This window comes from Zalophus californianus, chromosome 4 (genome assembly GCF_009762305.2).
Source record: "Zalophus californianus isolate mZalCal1 chromosome 4, mZalCal1.pri.v2, whole genome shotgun sequence".
Taxonomy (NCBI): domain Eukaryota; kingdom Metazoa; phylum Chordata; class Mammalia; order Carnivora; family Otariidae; genus Zalophus; species Zalophus californianus.
This window is the reverse complement of record NC_045598.1, coordinates 176651077-176673335: the sequence shown is the minus strand read 5'-3', so window position 1 is coordinate 176673335 and position 22259 is coordinate 176651077. Positions and strand designations below refer to the sequence as shown.

Genomic DNA, 22259 nt, shown 5'->3' with positions numbered 1-22259 from the left:
ATGCAGAGGTGCACAGTCCCACCAGTTTCTGATTCTCTGGGGACACGTGTGGCATAAACCAGCCTATACCACTGGCTTTCCCACTGCAGGCTTTGGACCAGCCTTTTGCATTCACTGTCATATCAATCATCCATCTGCTTTGTGGCTTCTCAGATTTTGCTGCTAGTATGTCCTATTTGTCCTTGAGGGTTTGCACTTGGAATAATCCCTTTACTCTCTTTGGACTGCGTTTGGGTCATTGAAGAGGTGAGTGAGTGCCTCCGTCTTTAACTCGATTTTGTTTTTAAAGAAAAACAGTATGTAATTGTTCTCCCCAACTGATTGCAGAAATTCCCCAGCACAAATCAGAGAAGCAGGGTGGAATTGTCAAAGGAGCAAGGGTTGATCATGGCAGTGGCACTTTCACCTGCTAAACACTACCTTTACCCATCTGAGTCACAGTTAACTGGCAAATGGGGACCGGAGTAGCTTCCTCAAAGTTCTATGAGATCGAGTATGGCAATTACCTGGCTGGCAGGAAATATATACTAAGTTTAGTTCTTTGGTCCCTTTGGACCCACAAATGAATGTGGTTTATAATTAAACATGGAGAGGTCGAATAAAACACTTGAAGGAAGATGGCGGGCAGCATGCATAGTCTCTTCTTTCTGTGGACGGCGGCTGAGAGGAGATCAGCCTGCCAGAATGATCCTGGAGCCCCAGGTCCCCACCTTGGTTACCAGTGGAGCCCTGGTTTCTTGGCATTTCCTGTGTCCTTTTGTCTCACAGCTCATTTGTTTTCCTTCCTATTCTTGGCCCAGATTTCAGGCTAATAAGAGACACACTGTATACATAAATCCACTACTGTCAGAAAGCCTGCTAGCCTTGCTTCTGTGATTTAACATGACTGTAGGGAGGGAAGAATAAATTACAGTCGGGTGGCTAAGTGGTATGCATTACTTGTTTATGACCTCATATTTAAGTTGGAGAGTGTGACATTCCTTGCTCTGTGCTTAATGAACTTTCTTGGGAAGCCGTGCATATTAGGCCCCACTGACTTTCCTGTCTCGTTTTCATTACTGTTGGTCTGCAACACTACATTTCACCCCAAATTCCTCTGCATTAGAGATACATGCACACACATTCACATACACACACACAGGCATTTGCCACACACTTACATACAAGCACACTCGTACACACACACACACACACACACACACACACACACCCAGCCCTCCCAAACTCACACCAACACGTAACACACACACACATACACGCACATACTCACACATATACACACACTCACACATATACACACACATATAACCTACACCAGAATCTCTCACAGTTTGGTCCCCAGACCACTAGCATCAGAAATACCAGTTTGCGTATTCAAAAACAGAGACTTCTGGAACTTACTCTGTAAGAAGTAATGACACTTTTTGCACTACAAATGTCTTGGGCCTTGGACTCTCTTCCCACAACAATGTGTGCAATTAAATACAGGGGATCACAGGGAAAATAATTATAGTTTTATATCTCTAGAACTGTCTATCAATTTTCTGATGTAGTAAGATACGTTTATTTATTAACACGTTAAATAAGATTTAGCATCAGGTTTAGTAACGTCTGTTGTTTCAGCATAAACATGATTTTTGAGATATCTACTGACTTCAGAATATTTGGAGTTTCTGTTGGTGGCATCCCAGAGACTACTACTTCCCTAGTTTGTTGCTGACTTTCAAAATGCAAAACTTCACTTAAAGGTTAGTGAAAATAAAGATGTAAAATGTTTCCTGTCCAAGATCAGGGACATCTTGAATTTGAATTATATACACTAAGTTAAAAACAAAACAAGACAAAACAAAAAAACCTCTACACCTATTAGAGTCTCAGAGAGAAGGTCTAGAATTCAGCAAGTTTCCAGAACAGGAGACCCTGAGCATTAGCCTCAGCATTGCCATGGTTTCCCTGATAATTTTCTTTATCTTACACCCTAGCCTTGGGCAGATCTAGTTTCTCTTTTATCTGGGCTCCGTAGCACTTCTGGAATGTACTCATTGTTCTGCTCCCTGCTCCACCCCATCATGGAAGAGAAGGGTGGAACAGCGTGTTACAAAATGTTAATATCAGCAGGGAAAACATAAAAAGCACAGGAAGTCCTGGATAATATATTTCATTTTCCTATTGACTGAGAATCCATAAAATGATGGGCATTTTGGAATAGCTTTTGTAGATCATTTGCCTTGGCCCTGAGCTCTGTGTCGGGATTTTGTGGTTTTGTTCTACGATTTCCAAGCACGTTCATGGGACAGTTTCATCATCTGCAGAGTATGATGCTTCAGGCCTTTCCCGCTTATCTTCTTTCCTCCTAAATCAACACCGTGAGCCCTTTAACCCTGTCACCCACCCTGTCCTATCTTCAAAGTCCACTCTTGAAGGTTAGGTATTCTCCTATGTTTATTTCTGCAACCGCTAGAAGCTTAGCAGGGATTTCAGCTTTGGGGATAGAAGTGGACAAGAGAAGCAGTGGTTTTCAGAGCGCACTGGTCGGCAAGTGGCTTCTATTAAGAAAAAAAAAAACACAAAACCTTATTCCCCGAAGACCAGCTCCTATAGACACATCTTCTGTACCATTTTTTTTAGTCTATTTCTTATTAGGCTGAAGAGTCTGTCTCCTTCCCCAATTTGAGTTACTTTACCGAAGTCAGCAACTCCAGGAGAGATGGAGGCTGGGAGGAGTGTTGGGGGTCAAAACCCCAGCATACCACGTAGAGTTGGCTCTGTAGGTGCTTGTCTGAGCCCTGTTGTTAGACTGAATTCTCCCACAGCAGGGCCCGCTATTTAAAAATTAGTGATTTTTTTTTTCTATTGAGCAAGTTAACCTGTTTATGTTGAAATTCTCTTAATTATAATAATACATTACAGGATTATGTGATATAATAAAGCATTTCACTCAGTATCACGTATATAGTAAGTGTTTGATAAAGGAGCTTTATTACTATTTGTCTTTTATTTCCAATACCCAGCAGAGTGCTGGCACATAAAAAGTACTCAGCACACTCATAAGCACTTGAAGGGCAAAAAAGAGATAAAAGAGCTGAGAATCAGGAAACCTAGGTCCAAGTCCTACCTCTGCCACTAACTTCCTTTTGACCTTGGGCAAGTGTCTCATTCTTTCTGGTCAGTGACCTAATCCATCAACTGGAAGGACTGGATCATCTGATTTCACAAGCAGGGGTTCCAATGTTTCAGAATCGACTGGATTCTACAAAGCAGCAGTATTGCAGATCTCCATCCTAGAGTTTCACAAGGAAATTGATATTTTAACTTCTGAGTGTGATTTTGATCATCAGTCAGGTTGAGAGGTACCATTCTAAGGTTCTTTTATCTTGATCTCTCAAAGATTATATTTTAGGACAGTATAAGGAATTAAGCAAACAGCCTTAGCAGGAAAAGAGAACATGGAATCTTTCCAACACGCAGAACTTTTTTTTTTTTTTATGATGAGAGTATTTTTTATCCCTATGGGCCCTACCCCCTCATTTATTCAATAAATAACTGAGCCATTATGAGCAAGGAGCTCTGGAAGGACTTGGAATCCCAGAGGGAACAGCACACAGTCCTTTCTTTGGAGGAGCTCAGAAGCTGGGGGGAGAAAACCAGTGATCTCAATACAACCGTGTCCCTGTCAGGGTACAGAGGGAGATGAGATGCAATGGCCCCAGGAGGAGCTCAGGACTCAGTCTTGGGTGTTTAGAGGTGACCTTCTGAAGGAAGTCACGCTCAGCCAGCTTCTCTCTCCCTTTTCCAAACACAGAGGGAAGCCTTCCTTGATGCATCAAGGCTTCTTCACAGCAAATACACCAAGCTGAAGCACAACCTGCAGATTGATTAAATATCCAAAACTTTCCTCCGTGAAATGGCAAAACATAATTAAAACTTCCATGCTAATTAGAGGGGGGAAAAAAAGATGGCTGCTTCTTTCTCTTTCCTTCCTTCCTTCCTTCCTTCTTTCCTTCCTTCCTTCCTTCCTTCCTTCCTTCTTTCCTTTCTATTTTTTTTTTCTAAATAGTAGCTGAATTGAATTCTTAAGCATCCACGAAGTGCTCATTATATATCAAGCCAAACTGTGTTTTGGCTTCCAGAGGAGTGGGAGTTTGCTCTGGAGTTGCTAGTTCTATAATCGGGCATCTTGCGATGAAGTGGGGGTCATTTTCTTAATCGTGTCATTAAAATTTCCCTAGCGTGGACAGAAAAGTTATTAATTTGCCAATGAAAAATACTTAAATGTCATTAAAATTTTCTACTCTTTCAGAATTCTCTGTAATGGTGCAAAAATCAGCTCCAGACTCCAGTTCTGAGATTGCATTTTCAAAGAACACTGTGCTGAAGTCTCAAATTACATAAGTACCATATTTATTGCCAGATTCTGTTTTCTAATCCCTGATGATTTTGTCAGACATATTTCTGTACCGATCCCTTTCTTCTTTGGCCATGGGTATGGAGTTGGGCTTGCTGCAGTCTGAATGGGAAAGGCTTTTGGTTATGGACAATAGAAGAAAGCCTGGGCAGGAATGGCTCTTAAAGGCACACTCCGCCAGAGCCAGACAGAGGGAAACCATGGCTGGCTTCCAAGTGATCATTACTGGCATCAGACTCACCATATTGTAATTGTAATGGATATAAATTAAGCTACACAAATAATCTGGCTTCTCTCCCATTTAGAAGACCCAAGCCAGGAGCCCCCTTGAATTCTGCTTGGATCCAGAGAGGATCCAGGTTTCTCTTAATTCTTCCCTAATTGGAACTTAGCCACAAAAAAGTTTGTAATCCCCAAGAAGGAGAAAACAAATTAAATGGTAATTATATTTAGGTGTCCCCGTGGTTCTATCCAAGCGAGAGAATGGCTCTGACTCTGAAGGTCTTAAAAGAACCGTGGCTTGGTTTATGGATGCCAAATTTCAGTTTTATACAGCTCAGTGGGCAGAGTGGTTTTGGTTTTGGTTTTGGTTATAAGGAGGTTGGGCATGAGTAAGAAAAACAAAATCCCATTTTAGTTTATTTCGAACATTCGCTAGGTCCCCCCATTCTCTGGGGAAAAAAAAAAAGCTCTGATGGGCTAAAATGAACATAACTTGACTTAGCAATTCTTAGTTTATTTCCATTTGCTTCTTCTCATTAAGATAAAAGGAAGCACATATACACACACAGCTAAACAGAATAAAATAGAAAATCAGACTTGAAAATGCTTTCTCTTTTAGTGATCAAATATAGTATCTGGAAAGTCTTTGTGTTTACACACTGGTTATGGCTGGGTAGTTTTAGTATCTGCTTTTAAATTAAGATATTTCTAGCAATTTTTTTTTCTGTAAACTATTGCAATATTTTCAGATCTCCCCTTTTCCCCCTTTTAGGTTAAAACATTTTCTTCTTTTAATGGCTGGGTGGTTTTCATATATCATTTAAAATTAAGATGTTCTTTGTCACTTTCTCCCTAAATTCTTAAAATATGCTGATATTCCCCCCTCTAGGTTAAAGACTATCTTCTATATATACCGTTATTTTTTCAAGGACCCCAGTTGTAATCCCAAATAGATGCTGCACTTAGCACTTAACCATCCTTGGCAAGGAAGCCTTTTGCTTGTTACATGAGAATAGAGATTTGCTCCCTGGAATACATTGCAATCCTGTGATAAAATAACCACGTAATAGCTAAAAGCACAGACAAAAACTGAGCTGAGGACTTCTTAAAAGTGTCCACTTACTACAGTAAACCAACATACAAATGATAATGACGTCATAAACCAGAGAAGCAAAATTGGAGCTTTTTTGTATTTAGAAAATGAATGGAGGAAACTTAGCATTTACTGAGCATGGACATAGACTAGGAACTGTGTTCCATGTTTCCTCTAGTTTCCTTTCTTATTGACAAGAATCCTGAAAGGTAGACCTTATAATCCTGATTAGCTACTTATTCATTTATTTGTTCATGCCTATTTATACACACAGACACACACAAAGTCACTCCCTTGTTCACTGGCTGCCCGCTGTGGGCCAGACACTCTGCTAAGCTTCTGCTGCACCAGCTGAGTCAACCACTTTGAGGTGCATCCAGTTTAATAGGGTGGGTGGAGGTGAGGGGGGCAGGTAGCAAAAAGATAAATCCTAAAATGTTGAGTGCCACTACAGAGATATGAATAAAATGTTGATGAAGTTAAGAGCAAAACCTGGAGTCATTGAGAGATCAAGAGCTTTCTCTTGCCTTCTTTCCCTAGATAGAAACTACAGAGAGCAAGGGCCTTTGGCTAAGAATTTAATTGAAGCTTTGCTAGGGCAGCAATTGCACTGATTTTCTTCTAGTAATGAAGGAAGCAGCTCTTGCCATGGGGTCTGTTCTTTTTCCCTGCAAGCTCCAAGAGGCCCAATTTGGAAGGGGTGGGTAGTTAAATAAAAAGGACTAAACTCTACTCTGCAGGATAATGTGATTTACAGACTATGGGTAGAGATGAACTTTTCAAATTATGAAGCACTTCCAAAATTAGTGTCTTCATTCTTATGGTGGAGACGATTCTTTCCCCAGACTTGTCCTAGGGAGGTTGTATGTTGGGAGTGTTTTGCCTAATAAGTGAGTCTCCACACCCACCAGTGAGAGGTTGGGAAGGTATGGGAACTGGAGAGCCTGGGAATGGTCGGACCATGCTAGGGAAATCTCTTCCCCTGTTCTATAAACTGTCACTGGCAGTCAATGAAGGGCATTGTGTGGTATCTTCTGACCCCACTTTTGACATCAAATGTGGGTCATTTTTCCATGCCAGTTCTCCAATTCTCCAACACCACCTGGGGATCCAGCAAGTCAATGCAATTCTGACACAACCCCACCTGGAGTTAGCACAGACCCCACAAGACCGCCCTACTTCATTTGCCAGCTGTGGATGGAATGCCCAGGCTACCCACACTCCTGGCCAACCCACTACAGATTTGGAGGTTCCTGTGACTCCCTTCCTCAGGTCCTATAATTTAATAAATGACACACAGAACTCAGAAAAACACCTATTTACATTTACCAGTTTAATATAAAGGATAGAATTCAGAAACAGACAGATGGAAGAGACGTGCAAGGCGAGGTATATGGGGCATAAGGTGGGGGGGGGATGTGTGCCACCCTGCCAGCACATCAATATGTTTTCCAACCTAGAAGCTCTCCAAATTTCATTGTTTAAGAGTTTTCATAACTCCGTCTCTAGCCCCCCTTCCCTCCCTCAATGCTAGGGTGGGGTGGATGCATGGAGAGGCTGAAAGTTCTTACCTACTGATCACAGGTTTGGTTTTCCCATCCTGAAGCTAACTGGGACCCCACCCTTTGACACCTCATTAGCATAAACTCAAATGTAGTCAAAAGGGGCTTGTTATGAATACTAAAAGACACTCCCATCACTCAGGAAGCCCCAAGGGTTTTGGGAGCTCTGTGCCAGGAACTGGGGACAAAGACCAAATAAATGTTTTATTGTACCTTTGCAGTACAACAGTTAGTAGACGAGGGGGATCTTAACCTAGGTATCTGATTCCTGAGTCCTGCTTGTTGTTTTATTTTATTGTTATTGTTTGTTATTTTATAATTATTTCCCCTACCTATCCTTGGCATTCCTACAGCTATCATACCTTTAAGAAGATTTGAAACTCAGATAGTAGTATAAAAACATAGGTGAAGTGACAGCCACAAGGGCTGGCCCACAACTGGTAGCTTGTGATTCACAGTCCAAGACTCCAGGCTAGAGAAATGAATAGATAGGGATTTGGCCACGGCTGCCATGCACAGTGCTTTGAATCGTTCACTCTACAAGGCCATCCAACCAAGGGCAAGTGGAGACCAGTAAAGACTGAAATCTACATTGCTTGTCCAACAGTGTACTTGATGTGGGTCTGCCTTGGCTTGGAGAAAGAACAGTCTTTCTCTAATTCCCTCAAAGTTGCCATTTGGGTTAGCTGTTTCCTGCATACAACTAACCAGTGGTTATGAAGACTATCCAATAACAGAAAAATGTTTTCACCAACTAGGTGAAAACTGCAGTATGTGAATTCATTGAATGTTGTGAATATAACTATGTAATGATTACAACTCTGAGCAGGCATATGCTCAGGAAAAGTGAGATCTGAGATGAGATACTGGCTTTTTTCTCCTTTATTTCCTTGTTTGTCAAATTTTTAATACTATGGTTTTTTTGTTGTTGTGTGTTTTGTTTTTTACAGAGATAGAGGGAGGAGCAGAGAGAGAGGGAAAGAGAAAATCTTAGGCGGGCGTCATGCCCAGCACAGAGCCCATTTTGGGCCTCGATCTCACGACCTTGAGATCATGACCTGAGTGGAAATCAAGAGTTGGACCTTTAGCCAACTGAGCCACCCAGGCGCTGGTAATATTTCATTTATAATGAAAATGAATATTTAAAAACAAAATAATACAATGCTGTTTTTATATATCTGGCTTTCTTGAAGACAAATTAAAATGTGTGTAGGCACTGTAAATGTGTATTGGGCTGGAGGAAGCAGAGGCAGGGTTATTGAACAAGACCAAATGGGAGTAGCGAGAAGTATGCAAGCTGGTAATAACAGGGACTAAGGGAAAACTCATTCCTGTGCACAAAGATTAGATTGGTATTCTTTTTCTACCATCACTGACAGATTTCCCTTCTCCATCATCTACTCGTTTCACCAACTAGAGATTTATTTGGTGAAATAAGTAACTCTGTTAATACAAAAAAATGCCTCCTCTGTGAGGGTTAAGTGTTATAGATGCTCTAATGTGCAAAACTTAATTGGATCCACATCTTACCAAGAGCCCAATATACAGCTTCCCTGTTATCAGAACTTGAGACTGAGGAGCCTGAAAGGGACTTTTAACATGCTTTCTTGTTATCAACTTCTCCCGGTAATCACCGTTTCAGTAGAGGACCCACTTTAGAGAGATTTGGAGTTTCAGAACTGAGCTTCAGAAAAACTACTCTAATAATAAATGACAAAGATAACAAGGATGATGCTGTAGACACTGAACATTTATTATGTGCCAGGCACATGCTTAAGTGCCTTCTGTGCCTCCTCCCATTTAATCATCATGATATTCTAGCAGACCAAGTGCCATTTTCCCCCATTTAATAGATGAACAAACTTGCAAGGGATATGTAACTTGCCCAAAGTCACACAGCTTTGAAACCCCACAGCTGGCAATTCCAGCCAAGTCAGCTTGATTCTAAGACCTGAGCTTTTAACATGATAGTTTTTCTCCATAACAGGGGGAGGCAAACTTTTTATGTAAAGAGCTAGATAGTAAATATTTTAGGCTTTGTGGGCCAAGAGGCAACATGGGGGCTACTCCATAGGTACTTGTATGAAAAGAGAGAAAACTAATTTTTTACAAATTTTTAATTGGTAAAACCCAAAAATTTATGGATGTTGAAATTTGAATTTCATGTGCTTTTCATATGTCAAGAAATATTATTATTCTCTTGATTTATTTTCAACCATTCAAGAATGCAAAAAAGCATTCTTAGCTTGGAGTCCATACCAAAAAAAAAAAAAAAAAAGGTGAGTAGGGGAGCACATTGGTTTGATGAATGCTGTTGTAGCTGGGATGTCCTTGGGTTGGCAGCTGTGGATGAGAGCAGATAGGATATTTAACCAAAGATTAAGGGGCATCAGTGATCTGAGACTTTGTGTGAGAAAACAAAAACGATGCAGAATGCCAGGAAGGAAAACTCTACCCACGTTGCCAATCAGCTGGAGATTCTCTGGCACAGCCCGCAAAGACTGCCCACCTTTGCCGGGAGTGCTGAGGTTCCCAGTTTGAATTTAGCATTGTGAGAAATTCTTCAGGGAGAGTGAGCAGAATCACTGAAATTGGATCTCGTCTAGAAAATCTAGCATATGTTTGTTTCGCTGTAGGTTAAGTTTAGATGTTATAATTGGTTTGGCACTCTGCCCACTTTCCTCTCTCTTACTGTAACCCATTTGTCAAGCGGAGGGAGGGGGAGGGAAGAGGAAAGAGCAAAGGAGGACAAAGAAGAGATGGGAGAAATACTGTACATATGGCCCAGGTTTTCTTCATTCTGTCTTCAGGAACTCTGAGATTTTTACCATATTCCCTAGAGAATGTATGGCCTACATAGTATTCTGGAAGTCAGCCAACTCTAGCAGGGCCGAGTGATGCAGAGGAAGGGCAGGTAATTCACTTCTCTGGATCTCCATATTGCCCTCTACAAAGCAAAGGATGAGCTCAGAATTTGGTGATCTTTATGAATTGGGACCCTTGATTGTATCGCAGTTAGGACTAACAATTGCTTACCTAGAAAAATTATGACGAACCAAGAGTGCAAATAATGTACCTGATCGCCTTTGGGCTTCCAACATCAGGCACACCCTTAAAATCACTTTCAAAGAGACAAGGCTTGAAGTCCCTTGGAGACCCTGCATCCAATTTGAGGAGAGAACTTGAAGCTCGCACAATGAAGGTTCAATATCAAGTACACATCAAATTAGAACACTTTAGTCAAGACCCAAATGGTAACAGCTGAACCTAGAAAAAGAGACAAAAGAGCACAATAACAACCTGTAGCCACGTAAGGAATTTGTACACATCACCAGCTAACTGACAGATTCTTAAGATATTAGCACTGAAGTTAACATGGACATAGTCCTTACTAGCTGTGTGAACTTCAAGAAGTTATCTAGTATCCCCGAGCCTTGGTTTCACCATTTTAAAAATGAAACTGATTTCTACTGGACAAGGTTGAAAGGCTCAGGTTCATTCATTCACTCACCTATTCAATGAGCATTTCTCAACTTCCTTCTGTGCACTATACCCTAAGGATGAGAATCGATAATACATGGTCATGTTCTTCAAGAAGCTCTCAGATGAAAGGGAGATGGGACAACAGTAAGCACCTATAAATCAGCATGCCAAGTGTGAACTGGGCACCGGGGGAGCAAACAGTAGAGGTATCTTGCCCTGCCCAAACAGGCAATGAGGGTCCCAGAAGAAGTAACATAAGTCCAGGCAGGACTGAATATGGATGGATGAGTAGGGATTAGCCAAGGCAGAAGGCTAGTGAGTTCGAGGCAGAGGCAGCAGCATGAACAAAGGACTAGCGGGAAGAAGAATGTGGTATGTTTTGCAAACCGTGTGGGCTTCTGTGCTCCTGGAAAGTGTAGGGAGAGGAGTATTGGCAACTGAAGTGATTTCTGACACATGGTTAAAAAGTTTTGCCATTTTTATTTAGTCCATGTCTTAACCACGTGATCAAGGTTATCATCAGTGTTAAGTCATGTTGATCGAATGTACCTTTGATTGATATGATGGGGGGTGGCGCCTGGGTGGCTCAGTTGGTTGAGAGTCAGACTCTTGATTTCAGCTCAGGTCATGATCTTAGGGTCCTGAGATCAAGCCCCACCTCGTGCTCTGCACTCAGTGCAGAGTCTGCTTGTCCCTCTCCCTCTCCCTGCTTGTGCTCTCTCTCCCTCTCTCTCAAATTAATAATAATCTTAAAAAATGAAATGATATGATGGGAATGACATTTTGGCTCTGTAGTCTTCCTCTCTAAGACCCATGACCCTGGTCTCACTGTGAAAAACATATAAGACAAGTGCAAAGTGAAGGACAAGGTATGGAATCTCTGACCAGGAGTCCTCACAACTGTCAAGATCATCAAAAACAAAGGAAGTCTAAAGGAATTGTTAGAGATCAAAGAAGTCTAAGGCGACCTGGTGACTAAATGTAATATGGGTTCCTACATGGGACCCTGGAACAGAAAAAAGACATTAGGAAAAATTCATGAAATCCAAATGAAGTGTAGATTTCAGTTGATAATGATGACCAACAGCAGTTCCTTAGTTGTGACAAATATCCAAAGGTAATGTAAGGTGTTAGTGATAGAGGAAACTCGGTGAGGGATATATGGGAACATTCTGCATTATCTTTGCAACAGATATGAAACCAAAAAATATTCTAAAATAAATACTTAAAAATATACTACATTCCATTTCTTTGACTACTGGTTAAGAAATGTAAAAAGCAAAGAACATTCCAAGTCATATTGCTATCCCTGAGCACGCTTCACAACCTTATCATTATCTAGGAGGAATCTCTAAATCTCCTCCCAATATAGTCTGTGCTGAGAAAACATGGGTATTTCTGGGATCAGCTCCCATTAAGCTTTATTTGAAGCGTAGGAGGTCAAAGAGAAACAGAGTGAGATAGGAAGGGGCCCTTGGATTTCAGATTCTCTGGAGCTCTTTTCATCCGACACTTAATTTGATGTGACAAGGTTGCAATTTTCCTCTAATATCTTGGAATCTGGGAGAAGGCCAATAGAGTTTCGTGCTTTTCAGTTATCTTCACAAATCTCGATCCCATAATTGGGGGGAATGTTCTCTCAGAAAATTGAAGAAGAAAAATAATCTGCAATGGGTAAACTGAGGCAGTATGGTGGGAGGCAAGGACCCTGACATGAGAGGGAAGAGGCCAGGTTCTGGGCACAGCCCGGACAAGCAAGTGCCCTGCCTCCTTCTCTGTTTATCTTTTCCTTCTAGCTCTGATATTTTAGGATTCATTTTCTAGACAGTTGAAAATATTTTCAGGGGCATGGCATCTCTTTTTCACAAGACTGAATGTTTGCAGAGCCAAGAGGAATTTCTAAACACTGATTTAACACAACTATATCTTGAAAGGCAATTTACTTCCCAAACCAATGAGTTTGGATGGTTCAGCCTAATGGAGCACATTTTTCAAAGAATTAAGCAATCTACTCACCTCTTCTTTTGATTTTGCTTCTATCAGCTGGGTTAGTTCTAGGGAAAGTTTGTTTCTCTCTCTCTTTTTTTTTTTTTCCTTTCCAGAGTTTCACTTTCAAAGTGTACATTTTTTGGAATCCTCCTGCTGCCTGCACTAGGACCAGAGACAACCAGGTCTCCCCTGCTAACCCCTTCCCTTCAGGATGTAGCTACAGGATTAGTGGGGAGATCAGTCTCTAGACCTGGATTGTTCAAGAAACCAGGAATTTGGCCGTTACTCCCAGAAATTTCCAGGGAGACCCTTGGAAGTGACTTTTCTTCTGTGGTATCAATTTCCTTGTCTCTGTTGTCAAGGATGGACCATATCCTCCCCAACATTCCTCCTAGTTATAGAGACCTGCTTCACTCTGGAGGATCCTAAGAAAGGACAAGCTTCACTCATTTATTCAATTTATCAATCATTTCCTTAATTGCTTGTTAATTTCTTTCTTCACACACTCAAATATGTAGAGGGAACTAATTTGGTTAGTTCCCAGATGCCATCAAGAGCTCATTTAAGTAGAAAGAAAACAACCAAACAGAAAAACATCATTTGGTGTAATAAAAGTATACATCAAGTGCTAAGGAGTTTATAGGAGGAATAACTAACCTAGTCTGGTCAACGGGGACCACCAAGTCTGGTCCTGCTGCTGTCTTTGCACTTGCTGTTCCCTTGCTCACAAACACTCTTCCCCCAGACGTACTCATGGGCTGCTCTGCAGCCTAACTCCGTTTTCTGCTCACAATTATCCCTCACTGAAGGTTTCCTCTCCTACTTCCTCTCTCCCTCCTGTGCTTCATTTGGTGACATCATATTACATATTTAGTTGTTCATTTATCATCTGTCCATTCACTCTATGTAAACTCCAGGAGGGCAGGTGTTTCTGTCCAGTTGACCATAGTATCTATCTCCAGTACCTCGGTCTGTGTTTTGTTAATATTTGTTAAATACTAAATGAATTAATGAATGCTGAGTGATACCTAAAAGGTATCACTGGAGGGGGGAGGCGGCCCCTCTGTTGAAAAATTGAAAGCACTGACCAGGAGTTATCTAGGCAGAGGCACAGTGAGAACAGGGTATCTAAGTAGAAACAACATGTGAGCAGAAGCCTGCAGGGATGGGGGAGTTTGGATTGTTGCCCAAGCAGCAAATGCACTGGTGTTCCTGAAGCTGAGGGCAGGAGGGCGATGGGAGTTGTTAAAAGGTAAACTGAGGCACATGAAAACTTCCAAGAGTGTCTTCGAGCATAACTTGATTTGAGTTGGGCAGTGCCAAACCAAAGGCTGTTGGGAGCCCCCCACCAACAGGAGCTTGGGGTTAAGTTTTTATAAAGATGTGGAAGCAAAAACAAGGAAATTATTTGATTGGCTATAGCTGAGGCCATTGACTTACTTGGGAAAGCCTGGCTGGTTGTCTCTGATGATTGTTTTCAAGTTTCATTTTCTTGAATTTGAGTGCATTGAGCCTGGCTTAGGTTTTGGTTTGCTTGCAGGCCTCCAGGGCGTTAGAGCCACCCTAGCCTCATGGCCTCCTTGTTTAACTACTTTAACAGAAGGGTCAGCCATGAGGCTGGAGATGTCGCAGGCTCGATCACACGTGAATGTGCATACCCAGCAAGGAAGGGGGTTCCTGGGGAATGAGGATGAGGAGACTTTGAAAGAACCCAGTCAGGGGAGAAGTAGAACTCACTCATCTTCTCAAACCTTCTTACAGCTTTTTCTTCAAATCCCTAACCACTGCAACCCCCTTCTGTTGGCATCGTCTACACTGCGGTCTTCCAAACGTTTTTGACTATGACTCACAGTCAGAAGTAGATTAAACTTGAAGTCCCAGTTCACAGAAAAGGTGATACATGATAGATAGATAGATAGATAGATAGATACTTAATCCTTAGTACATGCAATGCACTTTCTATTCTATTCCATAATTATTTCATCCTATTTCATTCCCTTCTATTCTAATTCATTTTTAAAAGTGTTGGTTGTACTCATGAAACTGATTTCTCTACCCACTGTTTTCAAACACACTTGTTGCTGGATCATGATGTAAATATCTTTTTTACTGAAGATTGCATTTTAAAAAGTCTGAGCAATGCTGCTTTACAAGCCAAGGCCCAGGCTCAGACATTTCTGCATCAGAGAGCACACCCCAGGCAAATGGCCTTTGACTCTGAGATCACTCAGATCCCACGCTGGGGGAATTCTGTGATGAAGAGCTGGGAGGCTAGCTAATGGCCCTTGCCTTCAGCAGCAAGGGCTCCAGGAATAGGCTGCCTTCTGATAGTGTCGTTCTGAGCCAGTAGCAGTTGCCTTTCAAAGCACAGTTGTATTAAATGAGTTCTTAAAATGACCTGATTCCAGGCAGGAAGCCCCAGGGGATGTGTGTGATTTTTTTGGTATGAGGGTGAAGATCATCATTGTTGATATCCATCGTCCTAGCAAAAGGCATTTAGCAGACTTGCATTTGTCTGGCGTGCATTGCAAATGCAGATTTGCATTTGTCTTGCATTTGTCTGGTTTATGGGTTGTTGATTATAACTTGCAGGAAGGAAGACAGATTTTTGACATAAATCCTGGCCTAAAGCAACCTTCCAGGTCGCCTTTAGCGAGGGAGAAGGCAGTGTACTTATGGGGAAGAGCATAGCATTATGAGTTTGAAGACCTGGAAGTAAGCGGAACACTGTATCCTTGTGTGGCCACGGGCAAGTCATCGAACCTCTTTAGACCCAATTTCCTTACAAATAAACAATACCCTCCCTTGACTTCACAGCGGCATGGTAAGGATAAACACAAGAGTGTATGTTGAAGTGTTTTACAGTGTCTCAAACTCTTATCACAACAATGACAGTTTCTATTGAATATGAATGATGATAATTAGTAAGTGCCTTCTAAACAATAATAAAACTACCATCTTAGAAGACAAGGGAACTGAGGTCCCTAGACAAATGAAACAGAACAATATATGATGAAACCAGAATTGAAACCCAAGTCATTCTGGTTTTCAAGTCCTTGCTGTGAAGCATTATGCTGTAGAGTAGGCATTTCAGAGAACACAGGAGCTCCAAGGCTGTGTGCTCCTTGACCAAGAGGCTGGTGCAGAGAACATGCTCAGTCTGTGTCCTCCTTCCCAAAGAATTTTGGGACTCTTAAATTATTGTTATGATTTTTTTTTTTTTTTTTGGATAGAAAATTACTCTGTCACCCCGAATGGCTCACTGTTGCATTTGGAGTAGCAAAAACACAAGCTGGGCTGGATTCAGGAATATAATTTGTTCAGGTTGAAAAATATGTAATTAACCAAATGCCTGTTTTGTTCATTTTCAAATATGGGCACCAACGAGGCACAAATGCCATCAGGAAGTCCTACAGAAAAGGCTCACACTATGATTGCTCCAAGGCTGCTAAAATGAACTTGAAGGCTGAGATCAGTGTCCAGCTTGGCTGAGTCACGTCTGACTCCATTCGGGACAAGCTCATTTGGAGTTTCTTGCCTTTTCTGTGATTTGGCCCCAGCGGAGCAGAGATCATAGCTTACAAATGCAGAGTTGGACCTGTATTTATTATGCATGGCCTGGAAAGTCACCATTTGAGTTTTCCAGGGCTTCCATAAGGAAGTACCACAGACTGAAGGGCAGAAATTTATTTTCTCATGACTTTAGACCAAGGTCAAGATGTCTGCAGGTTTTTATTTCTTTTTTTAATGCCTTTCTTCTTGACTTGTAGGTGGCCATTTTCTCTCTGTGTCTTCACATAGTTTTATCTCTGTGTGTGTCTGTGTCCAGATCTCCTCTTCTTACAAGGACATGGGCCCACACCAGTGACATTTAACCCTCGTCATTTCTTCAAAAACCCTATCTCCAAAAACAGTCACATTTGGAGGTACTAGGGGTTAAGCCTTCGACATATGAATTTGTAGGGGACACAGTTCAGCCCATAACAAAGCAGGAAAAAATAAAACAAAAATGATGACACTTGGGTCTACAAGGGACATTTCTGAACTTTAATAAAATCTTGGGTCCTAAAAGTGAAAGGAAGACAAACAAAATTCTTTAGTTTTGTGTATTTTTCACTTTGAGCTAAGAAATTTAATTCCTTTTCAGGCCTCTGTTGTTAAACTAAAACTGTCTGTTTCACATCTGAGAATAGCAGGTTATTTCCCGAGGAAAGTGGTTATAACCACTCAATAGACATATACGTGCACTTTCTCACAGGAGCCATGGAGAAGGAAGAGAAATATTTCTCCATCAAAGAGAAAGCTATTATGCTGAGTGAGATAAGTCAATCAGAGAAAGACAATTACATGGTTTCACTCATATGTGGAACATAAGAAACAGCACAGAGGATCATAGGGGAAGGGAGGGAAAACTGGGAAGAAATCAGAGAGGGAGACCAGCCATGAGAGACTCTTAACCCTAGAAAAGAAACTGAGGGTTGCTGGAGGGGAGGGGTGTGGGGGGATGGGGTAACTGGGTGATGGGCATTAAGGAGGGCATGTGACATAATGAGCTATGTTGGCTAATTGAATTTAAATTTAAAGAAAAAGGGAGGAAAACTAGCAGACGTTAGATTGATTCTGTGTTCTTTTAGAAGCTGCCAGGTGGAGAGTTGAAGGCAGGACTTTGTGGTGGTTTTAGATGGAAATTGTGCCTGTGGGTAGGGCCCCTACACAAACTGGTATGAAACCCAAAACCGTCTAGACCTTATTGCCTGAGAACCTCTGTGGACTTGTCATCTGAGCACTCTTAATGCTGGGTTTTGCTGTCTCAGACTGCCTGGATACTTGGCCCTCAGATGGTTTCCACTTCTCTTTTTTTCTCCATCTTTCTTTGTTCAGCTGCATTAAGATATAATTCACAGATGGTAAAATTCAACCCATATTTTAGATGTATAGTTTGAAGAGTTTTGAAAGATGTATATATTATGGAACTTACACCACAGTGGAGATACAGATTATTTCTGCTCAACCCCAAAAAGATCTCTCCTACTCCTTTGCATTCTTTCTTAAATGTTTAATCTAGATTTCACAAGTGAAAGCATTGGGGTCAATTGGTAAGGATGTAACTTGGAATTCAATTTTTTTAATAGATATAAGACTATTCAAATGATCGAATTCTTCTTTAGTAAGCTTTGGTAGTCTGTGTCTTTCAAGGAATGTGTCCACTTATCATCACATTTATTGACACAGAGTTGTTTAAAATATTCCTTCCTATCCTTTTCATGTTTATTGATGCTGTAATGATATTCCCTCTTTCACTTCTTCTATTGGTCATTCATGTCTTCTCTTTTCTTAATCCGTCTGGCTAGTGGCTTGCCAGTTTTGTTTGATAAAGTCTTCATTGAGCAAATAAGAGGATACATGTGTGAGCAGATGGGTCAGTTTTTAGCAGTTTGCCTTGTAATCCCAGGATGCTCTTCAAATAAACTGTTACTGAAGTATGAAGGAACACTAGTAAGAAATTTGATTTCAAAGATGAACCGTCAGCCATGACAATGATGATGCTTATAAATATTATAAAATTAAATAAGACTTTGTGTTTAGTATATTCAGTCCTTGTGGTTAGGTGGCTTAACAGATTATATCATAACTACTTTAATTTGATGTTATAAATATAAAAATGAGACAGCAAGTGCCCCAAATTTAATATTAAGCACAAAAACCACCTAAATGCTATATAAGCCTTCACTCACGATTATTCCTTTGATAGGAGGGACACAAGTAGGGAGCATGTCTTGGGTGGGGTACATAACAGTGGTATTGCTATACCACCAGGTACCATGCTATTCAGGCATCAGGGTAAAAAGTAGCAAGTGAGTTGAAAACCAGGTGCTGGTCCACAGTCTGTCTTCTGAACCTGTGTGGTCACATGTGTTTTGAAAATCAGAATTTTCATAAGGCAAGAAGGAGTGTGTGTTCTCCTTTCTAACTCCTTCAGCAGAATCTGGGCAGCATCTCATAATCAAACACACTGGGAAACCAATGACCATAAATAACCTCAAGGAATTTGCTGCCAAATGCGTTCCTCCAAAAGGCTATTTTTTCAAAGACTTTTTGGATTTCGAGACTGTAGATAAAAAAGAACTATAACATACATGGTCAAATTTGGCCATAAAAAGTACCCTAAATCTCCCATAAAATATGGTATATCGGTTTTGTGTAGCGTTTCCCATTTTTTTTCCTGCTAAGTCTAATATAGCCAATTGTCCCTGCAGGGTCGAACAGATTGCTGCTGCTTAGTTGAGCACCAGATGAAGTAACTGGCTTGCATTTAGGGGCCTATGTTGAATGAAAATTATGCTTTTTCTCTTTATTTTTTTTGGCCAAGCATGTATAGTTGAATTTGGGCAGATTAAATCAATGTATGTTTGATACAACTCTACCATGGAATACTTGCTTGAACAGTTTTACATGAGCCGACAGGAATAGACAGGATTAAAAATAAACAGCAGTGCCAAACTATAGCCTTCCGAATCAGCGACACATTTATAAGAAGTTAAAATATATGCAAAGAGATGGCAGAAGATGATGTATTCTGAGGTCTGCGCAAAACAATTTAATGTGGCAACACAAATTAATGAATTGGTGGTAACCAATGTGTTAACACTTCTCAGTGTGAGGCTTTGTACTGCAGTTTTTAAAATAATTCAAATATATTTTAAAAATGAAGTCTGTATCAAGTCCTAGCACTCCACATAATACAGTTTGGTTGTCTCCATAGTTTATTCTAGATGTAGACAACAGTGCAGCAATGATAATAAAAATAATACATTCAGCATAAATAAAGTTTTTTGAGTCCTTACTGTGTGCCCAACACTGTTCTATGTACTTAAGATATTAACTCATTGCACTTCGGTTTTTTCTTTCAGGAAGTGTGTATTGAGCATTTGCTTTGTATTAAGCATTGCTTTAGATCAGTGATACTGAACTGGAAGAGATTTTGCTTTCCAGGAGGGATATTTAGCAATATTTGGAGACATTTGGTTGCTGTCACTGGGGAAGGGCAGCTGATGGACAGAGGTCAGGGATGCCACTAAACAGTCTACAATACACAGGACAGCCCTCTGTGATAAAGGATTATCCTGCCCAAAATGTCAGTGTGCTGAGCAGCCCCTATTCTGGGTGACAGAGATACAACAATAGACAACATAGACAAAATTTCTGGCTTCATGAAACTTATTTTAGTGAGGAGAAACAAACCATTTAAGAAGTAAATACTTGTCAATTATATTAGAAGGCAATGACGGTTTTATACTATGAAGGGGAAAAAAAAAAACCTGGGGAAAAAGGGTAAGTGCGTGTGTGTGCTTGCCTGGAGGGTTGGTGGTTGGAAATTTAAACAGAATGTTCAAGGAAGGGCTAGCTTAAGAGGTGACTTTGGAGGAAAGCCTTGAAGGAATGGGGGACATGCATGGGGATACCAAGGGGAAGAGTTGATTCCAGGCAGAGGGAAAAGCAATAGGAAAGGACCTAGGCAAGAGCATGAATGGCTTTTTCAGGGAAGAGCAAGCAGACCATTATGACCTGACAAGAGTGTGGGAGGGGACACAAAGTTAGAAGGAGATGGGGGAGGGGGTGCCTGGGTGGCTCAGATGGTTAAGCATCTGCCTTTGGCTCAGGTCATGATCCCGAGGTCCTGGGATCGAGTCCTGCATTGGGCTCCCTGCTCCTTGGGAGACTGCTTCTCCCTCTGCTTCTCTCTCTCTCTCTCTCTCTCTCTCTCTCCCCCCCCCCGTCTCTCATGAATAAATAAATAAAATCTTAAAAAAAATAAAATAAAAAAGAAGGAGATGGGGAGGGACAATGTGGAGGGTTTGTAGACCAGTGTAAGGATTTGAGTTTATTCTATGTGAGACGGGGAAGAGCCATTGCAGGGTTCAGGGCTGAGGAGTATCATGAGCTGATTTATGTTTTTAAAGGATTCTGCCAGGCACTGCCTTAAGAATTAACCACTGAGGGCCAAGGATGGAAACAAGGAGACCATTAAGTAGTCGTGGCAACAATCCAGTGAAAGATTATAGTGACTTGAACAGGGTTCCAGCAGGTAAAGGTGAGGGGTGCCTGGATTCTGGACAGTTTTCAAGATTGAGGTGACAGAATTTTGTTGATGCATATGGGGTAGATGGGAAGATTCCAGAAAGTTTTTTGTTGTTGTTGGTGTTGGCTTCTTTTTAGATTAAGCCCCCCTGAAAAATGGAATTACCATTTATTGAAATGGAGAAGGCTGGGATAGAAGTAGTTTAGAGATGAAAATCAGAATCATCATGTTTAATTTGAGTATGTTTGGATATGTTTAATTTGAGCTATCTAATTCAAATATCCAAGTAGTGCTGTTTCAACAGTTATAACCACTCTGTGAAATAGGACTCCTATTAGCCCCATTTTGCAGATGAGGAACCAGGAAAAAAGAGGTTATTTAAGTTGCCTAAAATCACCCGGCTGGATTCTGACAATAGAAAGTGACATCTTGCGAAAAGAACTCCTTAGCCCCTCCCCTGGGATGGCATCTCCTGATATGTTTCTATGGATGACTTTGACCAGCTCTGGGAGAGAGAAATTCTTTGCACAGAAGTGATGTCTTGATAGATCACCTTATGCAGTTGGTACCTGAATATCAAGTTGCTATCTCTGCCAACTTTTTCTTTGATCATTGTGCTAAAGGCAGCCATAATGTAAAACCTAAAGAAAAGAAGAAGATTCTTCACTTGCAGGCAGCTTAGGAAATGATGACTTATTGAGCATCTCCATTAGAAAGACAACTGACCTTCAAAACACAGCCTCCATCACTCACTAGACGTGGTATCCTGGGACCAAAACTTAACTTTTCTAAGTGTGAGAGAAATGTGAGAGCATTATTTCTATATGTCCATGTGTCCCAGTGGCTTTTTCACCCCAAGGGTTAGGCTTGTACCCCATAAGCCCAGTGAAGAGGTCCCTCTCCACTGCCTTAGTGGCTGTAGAGTCTGTATGGTATTGCTACATTTTTGTTTATTGTCTATTCCCCACTTTAGAAAGTAAGTTTCCTGAGGGCAGGGGTTTGTCTGTTGTGGTTATTGTACAGGACAGTGCCTGGCATAGAGCAGATGCCCACTGAATGTCTTTTGAATGAAGAAATGAATAATCCTCACATTAATTATCCTTAGGAGGTGTCTCTCTCTTTCTCTCTCTCTCAATCTCTTTCTCTCTCTCTCTCTAGTATATATTTAATATACTAGCAGTAGCAGAGTCTAATAATTAAGTCTTGAGTTCAATGCCCAGTTCTGCTGTTTGATCTCTCTGCATCAGAGGTCCATCTGTAAGTGGGAGATGATAATAATACACCTACATCATAGAGTTTTTGTGCAGATGAAATGAATTAATACAATACAGTGCTTAGAATAGTGTACAAGTGCTATTATAAATATTACATAATATTAATCTATTTGGTTTTTTAACTTGTAACATGTATACACCTTACTGCCAT

At 41.0% G+C, this 22259-nt stretch overlaps 1 protein-coding gene across 1 annotated transcript in view; it reads left to right on the top strand.

Moving 5' to 3' along the window:
- LRATD2 (LRAT domain containing 2) overlaps window positions 1-4416 on the top strand; it is a 62674-nt gene extending 58258 nt beyond the window's left edge. The window contains exon 4 of the transcript XR_003515605.1: window positions 4301-4416. The gene's annotated coding sequence lies outside the window, so the exon portion shown is untranslated. The remainder of the gene's footprint in view (window positions 1-4300) is intronic.
- The last annotated feature ends 17843 nt before the right edge of the window (window positions 4417-22259 follow it).